The sequence below is a fragment of the Tamandua tetradactyla genome, chromosome 13 (genome assembly GCF_023851605.1).
Source record: "Tamandua tetradactyla isolate mTamTet1 chromosome 13, mTamTet1.pri, whole genome shotgun sequence".
NCBI lineage: Eukaryota > Metazoa > Chordata > Mammalia > Pilosa > Myrmecophagidae > Tamandua > Tamandua tetradactyla.
The window spans coordinates 23,743,371-23,759,145 of record NC_135339.1 but is presented as its reverse complement, the minus strand read 5'-3'; the positions used below and the strand labels follow the sequence as shown (position 1 = coordinate 23,759,145).

General features: G+C 36.7%; 1 protein-coding gene across 2 annotated transcripts in view; it reads right to left on the bottom strand.

The window, feature by feature from the left end:
• The window catches only part of P4HA1 (prolyl 4-hydroxylase subunit alpha 1), a 110,570-nt gene extending 96,990 nt beyond the window's left edge, over nucleotides 1-13,580 (bottom strand). For both annotated transcript variants that reach the window (XM_077124941.1, XM_077124942.1), the window contains exon 1: nucleotides 13,374-13,580. The gene's annotated coding sequence lies outside the window, so the exon portion shown is untranslated. The remainder of the gene's footprint in view (nucleotides 1-13,373) is intronic.
• Nucleotides 13,581-15,775: the final 2,195 nt, after the last annotated feature.

The window sequence follows — 15,775 nt, the reverse complement described above, 5'->3', positions numbered from 1 at the left end:
GGATTTTTGTCCCTTGCAATAGATTCTCATATAGAATCACCCAACCTAAGCTAGTTAATAAAAATGAAGACAGATCTGAATAATAGTGGTTCTCAAACTTTAACTTTTTCAGAATCATTTATAAGTCTGAGGTGCCTGGTAATATGCACAAATTCCCAGGTGCTGCTGCTGATGATGTCTTGAGGATCACACTTAGAGAACCACTGGATACAAATATTCCTTGAAATCATGCAAAAGGCACTTGGCCTTTAAAGCAGATTTTACTTCAACTTATCTTCTATAAAAATACAACTGAATTTTGAACTACTCAAGGGAATGGTTCCTCTAATTTGTTTTAATACTATGTTTCATTTACCTAAATTTATTTGTAGACCTTAAGTGGCATGTTAACAGTCAAACAACTTTAGAAAGCATAGGTTTTTAAAACATAATAGTGTCATTACTTACAGTGTCTCACTTCCATTTATTTCCATCTTCTCTCATGCTGCTAGCAGTTTGCAAAGCAAATCATTATATAAAGCATCTCAAAGTACCCCAGAAAACATTAATGCTTTATCAAAAATAGTAAGATTTAAAATGCCTCCTGTTCTAAATCCTCAAACAAGCTTGGAATAGAATTTAAATGAATCAGTGATTCCACCTCCTCGAAAAGAAAGGAAAAACTTGGACAGTATCCCTGAGAAACCTGACTTAATTTTTCTGCTGAAACAATACGGGTAAATCATTAGCAATAATTTGGTTCTTGGTTGAATGGCAGGTTCCATGAGTGTTTATAATTTATATAACATTCATGTATATTATATATAATTTTTGCTACGCATAAATATTCTATTTTTAAAACTATAAGATAAAAACAATATGGAAGAAATCTTCCTGGGAAACTGAACTAATCTCCATATTCTCAGGTAGGCATGGATAAAAATAAATTGCAAAATGTACTATTTATCCAAATAGAACTTTCCTACAATCGTTCTTCCAGGAAAGTCCAGCCCCACGCACTCAAAAGGTCAATCAAACTGGGAACAGATTTTAAAACAGTTCTACTACACTATAAATATTTACAACTGTGAGTTATCAAGATTCATTGAATTTTAAGTACAATTTATTCAATAAATTACTAGAACAGGGCACCTGGTAAATATTTCTATTAGTCTTTCAGTTTAACATTTTCTTCCAAGAAAAAATTGCAACATTTTAAAAAGTTTATCTTGCCCAGACAAATCATTCAAAAATATATAAAGCAGACAAAAGAATGCTTGCTATTTTATCTAAAAGTTGTCTTCACTACCAAATGCTTAATTTCAATAGTCCATTTTATGCATCTTGAATTTCCATAGGGCTTTTTCTTTTTTTTACTTTTAACACTTTTTATTGTGAAATATATATACAAAAAAAGCAATAAATTTCAACGTTCATCATTAACAAATAGTTATAGAACAGATTTCTAAGTTTGTATGAATTACAGCTCCACAATTTCAGGTTTTTCCTTTTAGCTACTCTAAGACACTAGAGAAAAGTATCAATTTTTTTTCAACAGTCAAACTCATTTGTAAAATCCTATCTTCTCTGTTGTAATATACTCCTTTGTTAAATCCTATCTTCTCTGTTGTAACTCCTCCTTCTCCTCTGATCTGTCTCCCAATCTTTGGGGATATATGGACTATACCCATCCTAACTTTTTCATGTTGAAAAGGGGCGTCGAAAATATAGGATGGGGGATGGAACTGGTTAGTGCTTGTAGAGAGACTGGCACCTCTGGTTTTCAGGACTTATCTGGCCTAGGAACTATCTGAAGGCTTTAGGTTTCTGAAAAGTAAACTTGGTGCGTGAAACTTTTGTAGAATCTCTAACAGACCACTGGATGTTCTTTAGGGTTAAGAGGAATGATGTTCATTGGGGTTTGGCAAAACATGGCAATTAGTACTATCTAACTGAAGCTTGCATAAAAGTAGCCTCCAGAACAGCCTGTCTACTCTGTTTAAACTCTCTTAACCATGGATACCTTATTTTATTATGTTTTTTCCCCTCTTTTGGTCTGGAAGGCATTGTGAATCCCATGATGCCATGGCCAGGCTTACCCCTGGGAGTCATGTTCCACGTTGTCAGGGAGACTTTTGCCCACATAGCTCCTTTTAACAGTCTCTCCATACCTTCCATACTTATTCCAAACCATCTTTTAGGGGCTCCAACTTATAAGTTTATTTTTCCTCATAAAGATCCCATATTCCAATATAGGGGCTCCTGAAAACTGTGTTCAGACTTTAATCTTTCTGACAGTTTTCATGGTCAACGCAACATGAATTCAGGACTCTACTTCAGGCCATTACAAAATCAAGACTTGGCATGCCTCTCCCATCTAAGTAGGATGGATTTTCCGAGACAACTAAAGAGTGATTACTAATAGAGCTAATTATTTTTCTTTTCTTCCCTATAATCCCTCTGCAAAATGCAATTTGTTTTAATTGAACTGCATAAAAACTAGTCATGCTTCTGCTCCCAAAGAGTGTGCTATCTCTCTAATCTTACAATGACAGACAAGTGCTCAATTTTGCTATCAAAAACTAAAAAATCATGCTAACTTCCTACCCACAGCTTTATGTACTTGAGCAGTGAAACCAATCATTGGCATAATTCTACTAGAACATCATTTCAAGATTCAGGTTGGAAGAAAGTTTTAAGTCAACATATTGCACCAACAGAAAAGTACTACATAGGCTATCTTTTGAAGGCTTTTCCAAAGTCCCAATTCTTTCCTTTCAGAAAGAACCTTAGATAAGATCATTTCAACAACACACACCTGATAGACCAAGAGAGTAAGGAAGAGACGCTGCAGGTTTCCATCTCCACCCCCGCAGAATTGTGAACAATAACCAGAATTGGAAGAATCATCTTTCTCAGAGCTCTCAAAAACAGTTAAAGGATTGTAGTAAGCTGGGCAAACATATGTATCAAAAATTATGGAAACAGTGATAGCAATGTTCAGAGAGAAATGCATAGTTTTGAGAAAAGCAACAAGGGTAAGAAGTAATGAGCTAAATGCCCAAGCTAAAAATGAACCTAAAGAGTGGAAGGAAGGAAATAAAGAGCATTAATCAATAAAAATAGACAATAAACACACAACAGAGACTCTACAAAGCCTAAAGCTGCCTCACCACCCAGCCCATAAAGACTAATAAAATTAATAACATCTTGTCAGAAAAACCACAAACAATATTAGGAATGAAACAGAAAACTGATAATGAAAGGCAAAGGAACCAGAAAAGCCCAAACAAATTCTGAGAAAGAACAAAATTGGAGGAATCACACTAACTGATTTTAAGAGTTACTATAAAGCTAGACTTAACAGACATTTATAGAACATTACATCCCACAACAGCAGGATACACCTTTTTCTCTAGTGCTCATGGATCATTCTCAAGGATAGACTGTATGCTGGGTCACAAAGCAAGTCTCAATAAATTTAAAAAGACTGAAATCATACAAAACACTTTCTCAGATCATCAAGGAATGAAGTTGGAAATCAATAATAGGCAGAGTACCAGAAAACTCACAAATACTTGGAGGCTCAACAATACACTCTTAAACAACCAGTGGGTCAAGGAAGAAATTACAAGAGAAATCAGTAAATATCTCGAGGCAACGAAAATAAAAACACAACATATTAAAATGTATGGGACGCAGCAAAGGCAGTGTTAAGAGGGAAACTTATTGCTCTATGATCTGGCAATACCATTGCTAGGTATCTTATTCAGAGGACATGAGGGCAAGAACAGACATTTGCACACCGGTTTTCATAGCAGCATTATTCACAATTGCCAAGAGATGGAAACAACCCATGTGTCCATCAACAGACAAAAGGCTAAACAAGCTGTAGTATATACATACAATGGAATGTAATAATGAGGATTAGAGCAGAAATAAATGAAATTGAGAACATGAAAACAATTGAGAAAATCAACAAAACCAGAAGTTGGCTCTAGGAGAAAATCAATAAGATTGATGGACTCTAAGCAAGATTGACAAGAAGAAGAGAGAGGATGCAAATGAATAAAATCAGAAATGGAATAGGAGACATAATCACCGGCCCCACATAAATAAAGGAAATAATGAGAGGATACTGTGAACAACTTTATGCTCATAAATTCGACAATGCAGATGAAATGGACAACTTTCTAGAAAGGCATGAACAACCAACACTGACTCAAGAAGAAATAGATGACCTCAACAAACCAATCACAAGTAAAGAAATTGAGTCAGTCATTAAGAAGCTCCCCAAAAAGAAAAGTCCAGGACCAGATGGCTTCACATGTGAATTCTAGCAAATATTCCAGAAAGAATTAGTACCAATCCTCTCAAACTCTTCAAAAAAATTGAAGAGGAGGGAAAGCTACCTAACTCATTCTACGAAGCCAACATCACCCTCATACCAAAGTCATGCAAAGATATTACAAGAAAAGTACAGACCAATCTCTCTAATGAATATAGACGCAAAAATCCTCAACAAAATTCTAGCAAATCGAATCCAGCAGCACATTAAAAGAATTATATAGCATGACCAAGTAGGATTCATCCCAGGTATGCAAGGATGGTTCGACATAAGAAAATCAATTAATGTAATACATCATATCAACAAGAGTTACTATAAAGCTAAAATAATCAAGACTGTATGGTATTTGAGAAAAAAAAGACCTAAAGATCAATCTAACAAAACAGACACTCTAGAAATAGACCCACACACATGTGGTCAGATCATTTTTGACAAAGGTGGAATGGCAATTCAACGGAAAAAAATCAGTCTGTAACAGTTGGCTATCCGTACTTTTTTAAAAAGAGGAAAAAGGAAAGAAAAAAAAAGAACCTCTGCTTTATTTGGGCATCTGGTATCCACTACTGAGAAGCCTCCCCGCCCAAGAGTTTATCTGAATGTCTAAACTATAAGTTTCTATTATGATTTCGTGTTTGACCCATGAGTCATTTAGAAATATTTAGCTTCCAAATGTATGGAGACCATTTAAAGCATCTTTTTGTTACTGAATTCTAACTTAATTCCAGCATAGACAAGAATGTGGCCTCTATGATACTGACTGCTTAAATTTGTTGGGACTTTAATCAGCTTAAAGTATTCCATAAATATTTGAAAAGAATGTGTATAACCTAACTGTGGTATGTAGTGTTCTACCTTTGTCCAGTAATGACACTTGTGAACTGTGATTGTTCAGATCTCCTATACTTTTTTTCCTAAATTTATTTAACATTTGTTCCCCTTATTATTTATTTATTTTTAATCCATATGTTTTATTCATCTGTCGATAAGGTAGATAAAAGGAGCATCAGACACAAGGTTTTCACAGTCACACTGAGAAAGCTATATTATATGATCATCTTCAAGAAACATGGCTACTGGAACACAGCTCTACATTTTCAGACAGTTCCTTCCAGCCTCTCCATTACACCTTAACTAAAAAGTTGATATCTATATAACACATAATAACCTCCAGGATAACCTCTTGACTCTGTTTGGAATCTCTCAGTCACTGACACTTTATTTTATCTCATTTCACTCTTCCCCCTTTTGGTCAAGAAGATTTTCTCAATCCCTTGATGCTGAGTTCCAGCTCATTCTAGGATTTCTGTTCCACGTTGCCAGGAAGGTCCACACCCCTAGGAGTCATGTCCCATGTAGAGAGGGGGAGGGCAGTGAGTTTGCTTATCATGTTGGCTGACAGAGAGAGGCCACATCTGAGCAACAAAAGAGGTTCTCTTGGGGGTGACTCTTAGGCCTAATTTTAAGTAGGCTTAGCCTATCCTTTGCAGGGTTAAGTTTCATATGAACAAACCCCAAGATTGAGGGCTCAGCCTATTGCTTTGGCTGTCCCCATGCTTCTGAAAATATCAAGAATTCTCCACTTGGGGAAGTTGAATTTTCCCCCTTTCTCCCCATATCCCCAAGGGGACTTTGCAATACTTTTTTATTCACTGTTCAAATCACTCTGGGATTTACTGGGGCATCACTCTGGGCAAACCTACAAAATCTCATGCCCTACTCAAAGTTCCATGTACTTATGGTGTTCATTTAAGCTGTCCACATCAGTTATATTAGGAAATGCACTAGACAAAATATAAATTTTGTACCAAATAAACATTTTTTGCTTTAGTCTCACACATAAGTTAAAGTTTCAAAACATTAATTACCATCTATTTTCATCACCCTGCAGTATTGATATTCCTTTGTCCCTCCTCATGCAAAAACATTTTTAAATTTATACACTTAGTCACTACAATTATACACTCTACGCATTCCTAGATTATACCATCTCAGTCTGTATTGTATATCTTTCCTTCTGATTTCATTTGTGCCCCCAGGCCTCCTCCCTCTAGCATTCTCACCTTCAGCTTCATTCAGTGTTCTAACATTATTGTATTACAGTTAGGTAGCACTGTGTCATCCATTTCTGAATTTTTACAATCAATCCTGTTGCACAATTTGTAATCTTTTTATACTAATTTTTTTGTCTCCTTAGCCATTCAATAATTGAAATATGTTAAAATTTCCAACTATGATAGTGAATTGTGGTTCTCCCTTATAACTCCATTAAATTTTCCTTTATCTTGAAGGTATATCTGTTAGATACAATAATTGCTGTATCTTCTTGGTATAGCAATTATTTACTGCAATTAAGAATTGCTATATCTTCTTATATCATTAGGTAGTGATGCTTTTTAAGCTTAATAATGCTTTTTGACTTAAAGTATATTTTGTCTGATAGCAATATAGGTAATACCAGCTTTCTTTTGGTTTGTACTTGGCTAACACATCTTCCTATCATTTTACTTGGAATTAGTTTCATGACGAAGCTGTTTATCTTCCATATAACCAGATTTTGTTTTATCCAGTATTTTTCAATGTAACTTTTAACTGGTAAGCTTAGCCTATCTAGTTTATTATGTTCGTTGATATATGTAAACTTGTTTCTACCATTCTATGGTTCTTAGCTTTTCTTGAATTGAGTCTTTGGTATGGGGTAGGGGTGGGGGATGAAGGTGGGAAGGGAGGTCCTAAGTGCCTGTAGTTTCTAATGATTTCCAGTGACTCTCACTTTCTCTGAAATTTGGTGATCTCGGTGAGCTCAGTACAAGTTCTTAATCACTGGGGATCAATGAATCTAATCTAGTAAACTGATCCACTGAAAGGATTAGCTTTTGCTGCTGCTATTGCTGACCCTGGTGCTAGTAGTTAGGGTAGAACATCAATATGATGTTATAGACGGCACCCTCTTGAGGGTGTTGGCTAGATGTGGGAGTCCAAGGCACCCTTATTCTACCTCAAAGCTCATTCAACATTTAATTTCCTTGAAACGGTGCTACTCTTGGTAATCTCCCTAAGGTAACTCTGCCCCTTCTGCTCTGCCATATCCCAACACTCTGTTTTTTAGTGTGAACATGGCAATGCATCAAACATTGGATCTTTTCCAGGCTATATTTTCCTTTAGGGGGAGCATGAAATCAGTCATAAAGCCTGAAGACAGAATATCTTCCTTACCAATCAGATTTCACCCTCTGCCTGCCTATGCTACACCTCCAGCCTCCAGCAATTAGTTCAATAGGAGGTAACCAGTGTTTCCTGGTATATTTAAAAAGGGAACCTTTTTGTAGAATATCTACTAAATTCTCATCAATATCATAAAGATGCTTGGGAAATAGTGATTTCACAATATAATAAGTTTACCTCTTGTGTCCCATTGAACTTTGCAAATTCAAACTCTTCTAGTAGAAAATGTGTATAGTCTGAAATTCTGTGCCACATCCTGGCAAGACTTTGAATTTATTTCCAGAAAAGGATTTCTCCTGTGTCCACAAAAGTATAAGCTACAAATGGTTAAACAGGCTTTCCAGGTTGGCTTAGGAATCTAACTATGGTTTTAACATTAAGTCCAAGGGAAAATGGCTTATCAGATTCAAACAAAATTTACAAGTGAACTTTTACATTACAACGCTGGAGATCAGTAAAGGACAGTTCTATTATAATGGTGCAAAAGTGAGGAAACAGATTGCACTAAGTAACTGCTACTTAACATTAACCCTGAAAGAGGTCTATAAAATATTAAGAATACATTTTCAAGTATAAGCTTGCTATATAATAAAATGGAATTTTTCATTTTTCTATGACTGACAGCTAGAAACAGGTTTTAAACAAACCAACTACCATTATTTAACAAGCACACTATTTCTTCTAAATATGATTTTAAATGTTTTTTTAGGTGGGACATTTGAGTCTCAAACTAGGCCATTTTGCTTTATCATTCCCAGTGTTTTTTTGGTATCCAGCCATTTCACAAATTATTAATCTGCCTAGTCCCTAAAAGATTTAGAATATGCTGACTCTGAAAGATAGCAACTACTACTAATAAAAAAAAATTGTGTTAAACTTCCAAGATGACCAAGATGGAGAAACAGGAACCACCAGATTTATCCTTCTGACTGAAACAACTAAAAAAGTACATGAAGCAACTGTATGCAAAACACTAGACACCAGGCAACCAAAGACAGTGATACCTGAGAGATGGGAAAATTAGGTGACTGGTGCAACTGCCCCAGGTTATTACCTTGAAAGAGTTCCTAAACCATGGTGCAGAGAGAGGGAAGCAAAACAGAAACAGGAGACTTCCTCAATTAAGAAGACAGAGCTGAGAGTCTAAAGAAACTAAGGCAGCTAAAACTTGCACAACAACAGATTACCAGAGGGGAGAAAGTTACACAGAAAGAGAATTTCAGAGATCTGCCGAGGGCTCCCTCTTAACCATATGTAAATATCAGGGAACTATGTCGACATGATAAAGAAAATCTATAAAAAACTGTAAAACATAACTGGAAAATCCAAAGAATTACAAAAAAGGTATTAGAAATAAGTGAGTTCTAGAACTAAGTTCTTAGAACAAAGTTCTCAGAACTAAGTTAGAACTGAAGTGAGCCAAGTTGCAGGATAAAAGTTCAATATACAAAAGTCAATTGTATTTCTATATACTAGCAACAAACAATAAGAAATTGAAATTTAAAAACTATCACTTATAATAACATCAAAAAATACGGATAAATCTGACCAAAAAAATCCACACTAATAACTACAAAACTGCTGACAGAAATTAAAGAAAACTAACTGAATGAATATCTTTTTAGTGGGTTGGAAGGCTCAATATTTTTCAGATGTCAATTTTGCCCACATTGACCTATAGATTCAGCACAATCCCAACAAAAATTTCAGGTTTTTTACAGAAATTAACAATCTGATTCTGAAATCCCTATAGGATTTCCAAGGATCTAGAATAGGCAAAACAACTTTGAAGAGAGCAACAAATTTGGAGGGCTAACACTACCTAATTTGAAGACTTCCTATGAAGCTACAAGAATCAAAAGTGTGGTATAGGCATAAAGATAGAGTCCAGAAATAAGCCCATACTTATTTTTGGACAGAAATAAGCTCACACTTATGGACAGCTGATTTTTGACAAAGGAACAAAGGCAATTAAGTAGATAAAAGGCAGTATTTTTAATAAATGGTACTGGAACAGCTGGTTAGCCATATAAAAAAAAAAAAAAAGGATTTCAGCCCATACCTCATACCATATACAAAAATCAATTCAAAATGGATTACAGACCTAAATGTAAAACCTGAAACTATTAAACGCCTGGAAGAAAACACAAGAGAAAATCTTTGTGATTTTGGGTTAGAAGATTTCTTAGATAAGTACCATAAAAGGATAAACTGAACTTTTTCAAAATTAAGAACTTCAAAAAAAAAGGATGAAAACAGGTCATAAACTGGGAAAAAATAGTTCCCTATCACATATCTGGAAAAGAACTTGTATGCTGAATGTATAATGACCTTTCAAAACTTAATACGAACACAACTCAATTTTAAACAATAAAAGATATGAATATTTTTTGGTAAAATATAAAACACTTCACAATTTATAAAGTCATCAGGTAGGTTATATATAAAGATTATATAAGAGTATCTGCCAAATCTTTTTTTAACCCAGCCTAATCCTAGATGATTCTTTTAGAGAAAAGAATAAATTATGGATATGAGGTTTTATTATATGTTTCCTTAAAAAAAAAATGCAGAAGGAAGGTTTACTGGAGCTATATAACCAGATAAGATAAACCACTTAAATTATAGCCTTCCCTGCACTACTTAAAATGGAGAAAAAAGCTCAAATGCCCATTGGGAGAAAGACTGAGAATATTAATTTGATATATTATAATATTATTACTTAAATGAGAAATATTACACCACCATCACATGGTCACATTTCTATGCAGCATTAAATAGAAGGGGGAAGAAATTCAAGGTATCATTCATTCACTGATAACAACCATGTAAGATATGTGAATCTCTGTACTCTATTTTTTGCCAATGTCTAACCATACATACTTAGGGTCTTACTCATCTTCCAAAGGAACAGAAAAAAAAGGAATGTTTTTCATTTTAAGTTTAAAAATTGCTGAGTAACCTAAATGGCAGTTCTTTTGAGTTTCGTAAGTTTATACTGAGGTACAATATTTGAATAGAGGAAAATGAATGTCAGGATAGTTTCAATTTAGAGAAATAAATTTCAGTGAGTTTATACATGAATAAAGATTTACTAGTATCATAAATATACATTTGACTTGTCTCCTATATAGTCATTTATTATACACACATCCCATTATATTTTAATTATAAGATTCAAGATCTCATTCTGAAAAGAGTAATAAAGTTTAAAGGTAAGGGCCTATACAATGTATTATTGTTTACATTCAGCAATAATGAACCCTGTTCTTCTTGGAGTGAAAAATCCACAATATGTTTGAATATATAGGGGTAGGTAACAAGGGGAGGTCAATATGATGTGCTTTCATTGCCTGCAAAATTCGACGATGTTAAAATCCTTTTAGCAAAAGTGTATTAAGGTCATCTATATATGCAAGTTGAAGAAATACTACCACAAGATGACAAGATTCTCTTACAGATTTGCTCTTTCACTTGTTAGAAGTTCTTATGATAGACTTCATGGAATAGCTGGGGAAGATATCTGTAAATGGCATGTAAAATTTCATGTAAATTTGTACACTTGCACTTCCTGACCCAAGGTCCACACCTTCCATCGGATTCTCAAAAAAACTTCATAACCCCAACATAGGTTGAGAATCGCTGCTTTACATCTTACAGAGTACTTTCCAATCTTGGGAAAGCAGATCCCAGTTGATAATTAATTGCTAGGTAAAATAAGGCGTTTCTTCCACGGAAATTAAGGTTTACAAGTTTTATGGCTATCACAACACTTGCTTCATCTCTGAAATAAAAGCAGGAATTGGAATCTAATTGCCCTATGAAAGATACTGCTTGTCAGTATACAAAATAGAAAAGGTTAGCATCTCCAAAGACGCCAAGGTTCACCTGCAACAACCTGGGCTATTTAGGTGATACAAAGCTTTCTTTTTTCAATAGTCTTTTATTGTCTAAGCTTTTTTTGTAATAATTAAAAAGTGCACATATTTTTCACATTTTACTACCCTGGAACAATATAAAACGGCCAGTATAATTATCTTGGCTTTTAGTACTTCAAAATAAACCCGTTTTAAGATGTCAGTGGAAACAGCATTATACAAAGGACAAAGTAGTCACCTACTTTGTTTCCTAGGTAGTCTATGATAAATACGTAAGAAGCATTTGTCATTCATTTGCAGGACATAAAGCACAATGTTCCAAAACAAAAACTGACATGACTTTTAAAAGTAAGGGGTAAAATTTGTTTCCCACAGAAATACAAAGTTAAATTTGAGTTCCATATATAAGATTCTTAAATTACATTCACAAGCCAAAAATCAAAGTTAGAGAAAAAAATCACTTAAATGTTATTTAAACGTCAAACCAAGGCAGAACATAATCAAAGTTGTTCTCATGCAGCTTCTAGGATTTTTTCCTGCTTAAAATATCCATTTTCTTCATAGAAACTCAGAAATATCTCTTGAAAATGTTTTCCAAACTTTCAATGTTCCTGCTATGCAGAATGAAATTTTCATCTGATTATTTTAGGAAAAGACTCGCCTCATTCATAAACTACAGCTAAACCTAAAAGTGGAAATAAGTTTCTTTCCATAACCTCAAGAAATGAGCAAGACTTTGATGAAAGAACACTGCTGCCACGTCCTTTCCCTTCCCCCACTCACGTAGTGGCTTTTTTCATCCCTTAAGAGTGCATTCCAAAGGGAAAGTCCAAGAGTCACAACTCCTGCAGTAAGGGGAAACAGTTAAGTTGAAACGGGCAAGTCTCTGGTCTTTTAGATTAATTCCTAAAGGGGATCTACTATCTTCATCCCTTAAACAAAACAGTGTAAAATTCCAAGAATCTTCTTCACTCAATCCGAACGCATAAGGTGTTAGTATCTAAAAATTGAGTAGTATTTCATTAAACCAGTTACTTCGGAAAAACAGGTAGTCTCATACTTATGGTACCATCCTTCCTCCCCTTTAAAACATACATCTGGGGACCAGTCACGTTATTCAACTCAGAATTCTCACACAATCATGCATATGTTTTACTGACGTAAATTTAAAAGTTGAAGACCCTCCTCTAAAGACAGCGAGGCTCGCGTGCCTTTAAAAAAAAACTATGAGGAGGGAAGGAAGAAAAAACTGCTTCCCCAAAGACCGGGTGATCTGACAGCAGACTTCCTCAGCGCGAGCAACCCTAAACTCGCCGCCCCGGGCGACGTCTAGCCGCCAAGGCTGCACCGCGGCGCGCAACAGATGAGTGAAGCCAGAACTTCTTTCCCGTAGGTCCACTTCCCACACCCGATGGCTTTTCGGGGGTGGGGTGGGGAGGCAAACATTCCTGGAGTGCTTCGATTTCAGCAGAAGCTTTAAAATCCGCTCTCTATTGCCATGCTAACCATTTGCTGCTGTGGAGGCCCAAAACCCACGCCCCGTCCTCACGTTTCACTCTGCTTTGGAGGAGGACCAGGTGTGAGAGGAACTCGGAAAATTCTACGCGGTGATTCCTTCCCGGGAAGGAATATTCAAGAAAGTCTGGTCCCAGGGGTGGGGACAGAGGCTGCCACAGCCCCAGTGGTCCGAGAAGCGGGCGGAGGTGGGAAGGGGAGCATCGAGGGAAAGGGCAGTCAGGCCTCAGGAGCATCGAGGGTCGCGAGGCGCAGGGCGAGCGGCCGAGCCTCCACAGAAGGTGCTGAAGCGGCTGTGGTAAACTGAAGAGCACCCCCGCCCCAAGCCTCCCACCAGAGAGGGGAGGGACAGGACCAACACAACCGTCCGAGTGGAGCCGCGGCGTCCAAGGGCCTCAGCTTCAGTCCCCAAGGTCGGGGAAGCGTCTCACCTGGGAAGTGGGAGAAGAAGACGGCGCGTTCTTCAGTCCTCTGTTGCCGGTGCTCCGGCCGGGTACCCAACACCTCCGCTCAGCCCGCCAGCGGCGCAACTGGGCAGCAGAGGGAGCCAGTTAGCCCTTTTATATCCTCCGGGCCGCGACGGCTGCGCTCGCTACGTGCGCTTGATCACACCAGCGCCCCGGCGACTGCGCAGGCGCCAAAAGTCGGCCTCCTTCCCGCCTCCCTCCGGCCTCCACTCGCAGAGCACCCCGGCTGGGCCGCAAGCCTGTGGAATCTGGGGCGGAGTCTGAGATAGAGAGGAAGGGCCCCGCCTGGCGTGGGTGAGGCTGGGAGGCGGGCCTGGGATGTAGCGCGCCTGCGCAGGGTTCTCGCCACGCCGTCAGTAGCGCTCTCTTTCTTCAGGTGAGTTAGCTCCTTCATCTCAGCGTCAGTGTCAGGCTTAAGCAACTAAATATCTTAAAAATGAGAAGCGAAACATGGAAGCGTAGAAAATAAAACAAAAAGGAATCCTAATGGGAAATACTACAGTGCATCCAATGTTGGTACCTCAGTTGTTTCGGCCCTAAAGCTCTTTTGCTTTGCTAATCTCGCTCTCACACCTTTTAGATTATTTTATTTGAGCCTTTCTCTATCTGCTGCCTGGTAGTTTGTATCAATTTATAATGAACTGCGGGCTCGGAATCAGATTATCTGAGTTCAAATCCCGGCCTTTAACATTAGGCATCACCGCCTCTCTGTAGCTCAGTTTTACTCATCAGTAAAATGGGAATGGCAGTGGTAACTATCTCATAGGATTATTGTGAGAATAAATAATATAATTTATGTAAAGCACTTAACTCGGCCTAGCACACAGAAAGAACTCGCTAAATATTAAATTCTGTGGTTGTAATGCTGAGTAGTTGATATAAAGCACCCAGCATTGTGCTGGCCTTAGTCATTTAAGATTCGGAGGGCACATTATGAAGGACATCATTTTTCACTTGCCAGTGCTATTGTGAAATCTGTAAAAGTAAGATATTTTAACTGCGGTCTTTAGACTGTTAATTCTTTCCTTACCGATTTCCCCTGTATCTTTCTTCCCACATCTACTTGTGTTGGAGTGACTAGCAGGCATTTTTGAAATCTAGCTAAGGGAAAGTTGAGTTAGGAATAGATTTGGTTTGAGTTTAGTAGTATATATTTTTGTAACTCACAGTTACTTCTGTATATAATTAAAATATTCCCAGCTCTCTCAATGTGGAATGGCTTCCAAGATTTTTCTTGCCACCCATGGTGCCCACCCACCCAGCATTGTAAAACAAAGGTTCAGGGCCAAATGTCTCATAGCTATTTGAATGTGTCCTATATTCTAGCATGAGAAATATGTGGATATTGGAGGAGAATCAAGGTTTGAAATGTAGGGAGCCTGTAGCTAATCTGTTGAAAATTCTTCCAATTGATGTGTGCAGAATTTTAAGAAGAAAATGTAGTGCTTAGCAATGCTTAGCACAAAAAAAGGAAGTCCTGTTCTTTCAAAAAATTTAACGAGGATATCCGCGACAACTAGTTAAAGAGTGTCATCAATTTAAAGAAGCCTGATGTGTCCTGAACTATTTTAACTTATGTATTAAATAACCTTACTGGAGGTTTTCCCAAATTTAACCATCATAAAACTTTACATGATATTATCTTTATGAGTGGTGAAGCTGAAAAACTTTTCTACCCTATCTCTATCAATAAAATAAAATTGTATTTGACCATACTAAAGAAAAAAGCAAAATATCTTTCTTCTCTAGAGAAGAGTATTACAAAATTACTGTCTTATGAAGAGACAACCAAAGAGCGTGAAACCTATAAAAACATAAGGAAACGAAAGTAATACAGAAGGGTGTAACTGGCAGTTAAATAATAAAACTATTGTGCTCTTTTTCTGGGTTTTAGTATGTTTGTAGCATTTTTAAATTTTTGATATTTGGCTGCCCCCCCCCCAAAAAAATCTACATATAATTGTTCCTGTTTGCTTAGAAAGAAGGTTAGAGAAATCTTGGAGAGCAGAAAAAGAATCACATGACTTCCCTCAGAATGGTTAAATATTGGAATAAAGCTGTTTTAGCCTCACTGTAAACTTTTAAAAAATGTCTTCTTACATCTGAAAAAGGTGAAATTAATAATCAATAACTATTTTTGATGAAAATATTAAAGATCCTATATTCCTAAGACTAATTATGTAGCTATGGTGAGTAACCAGGAGAACTGAATTTAAACTCAATCGGTGACAACTCAACTCAGTTCGATCAGTCAATCATAACTCATATGTTATACAGAAACATAAAATTTCCCATTTTAACCATTTTTAAGTGTACAATTTGTTAATTACATTCACGATGTTGTGCAAACATTACCACCATCCCAT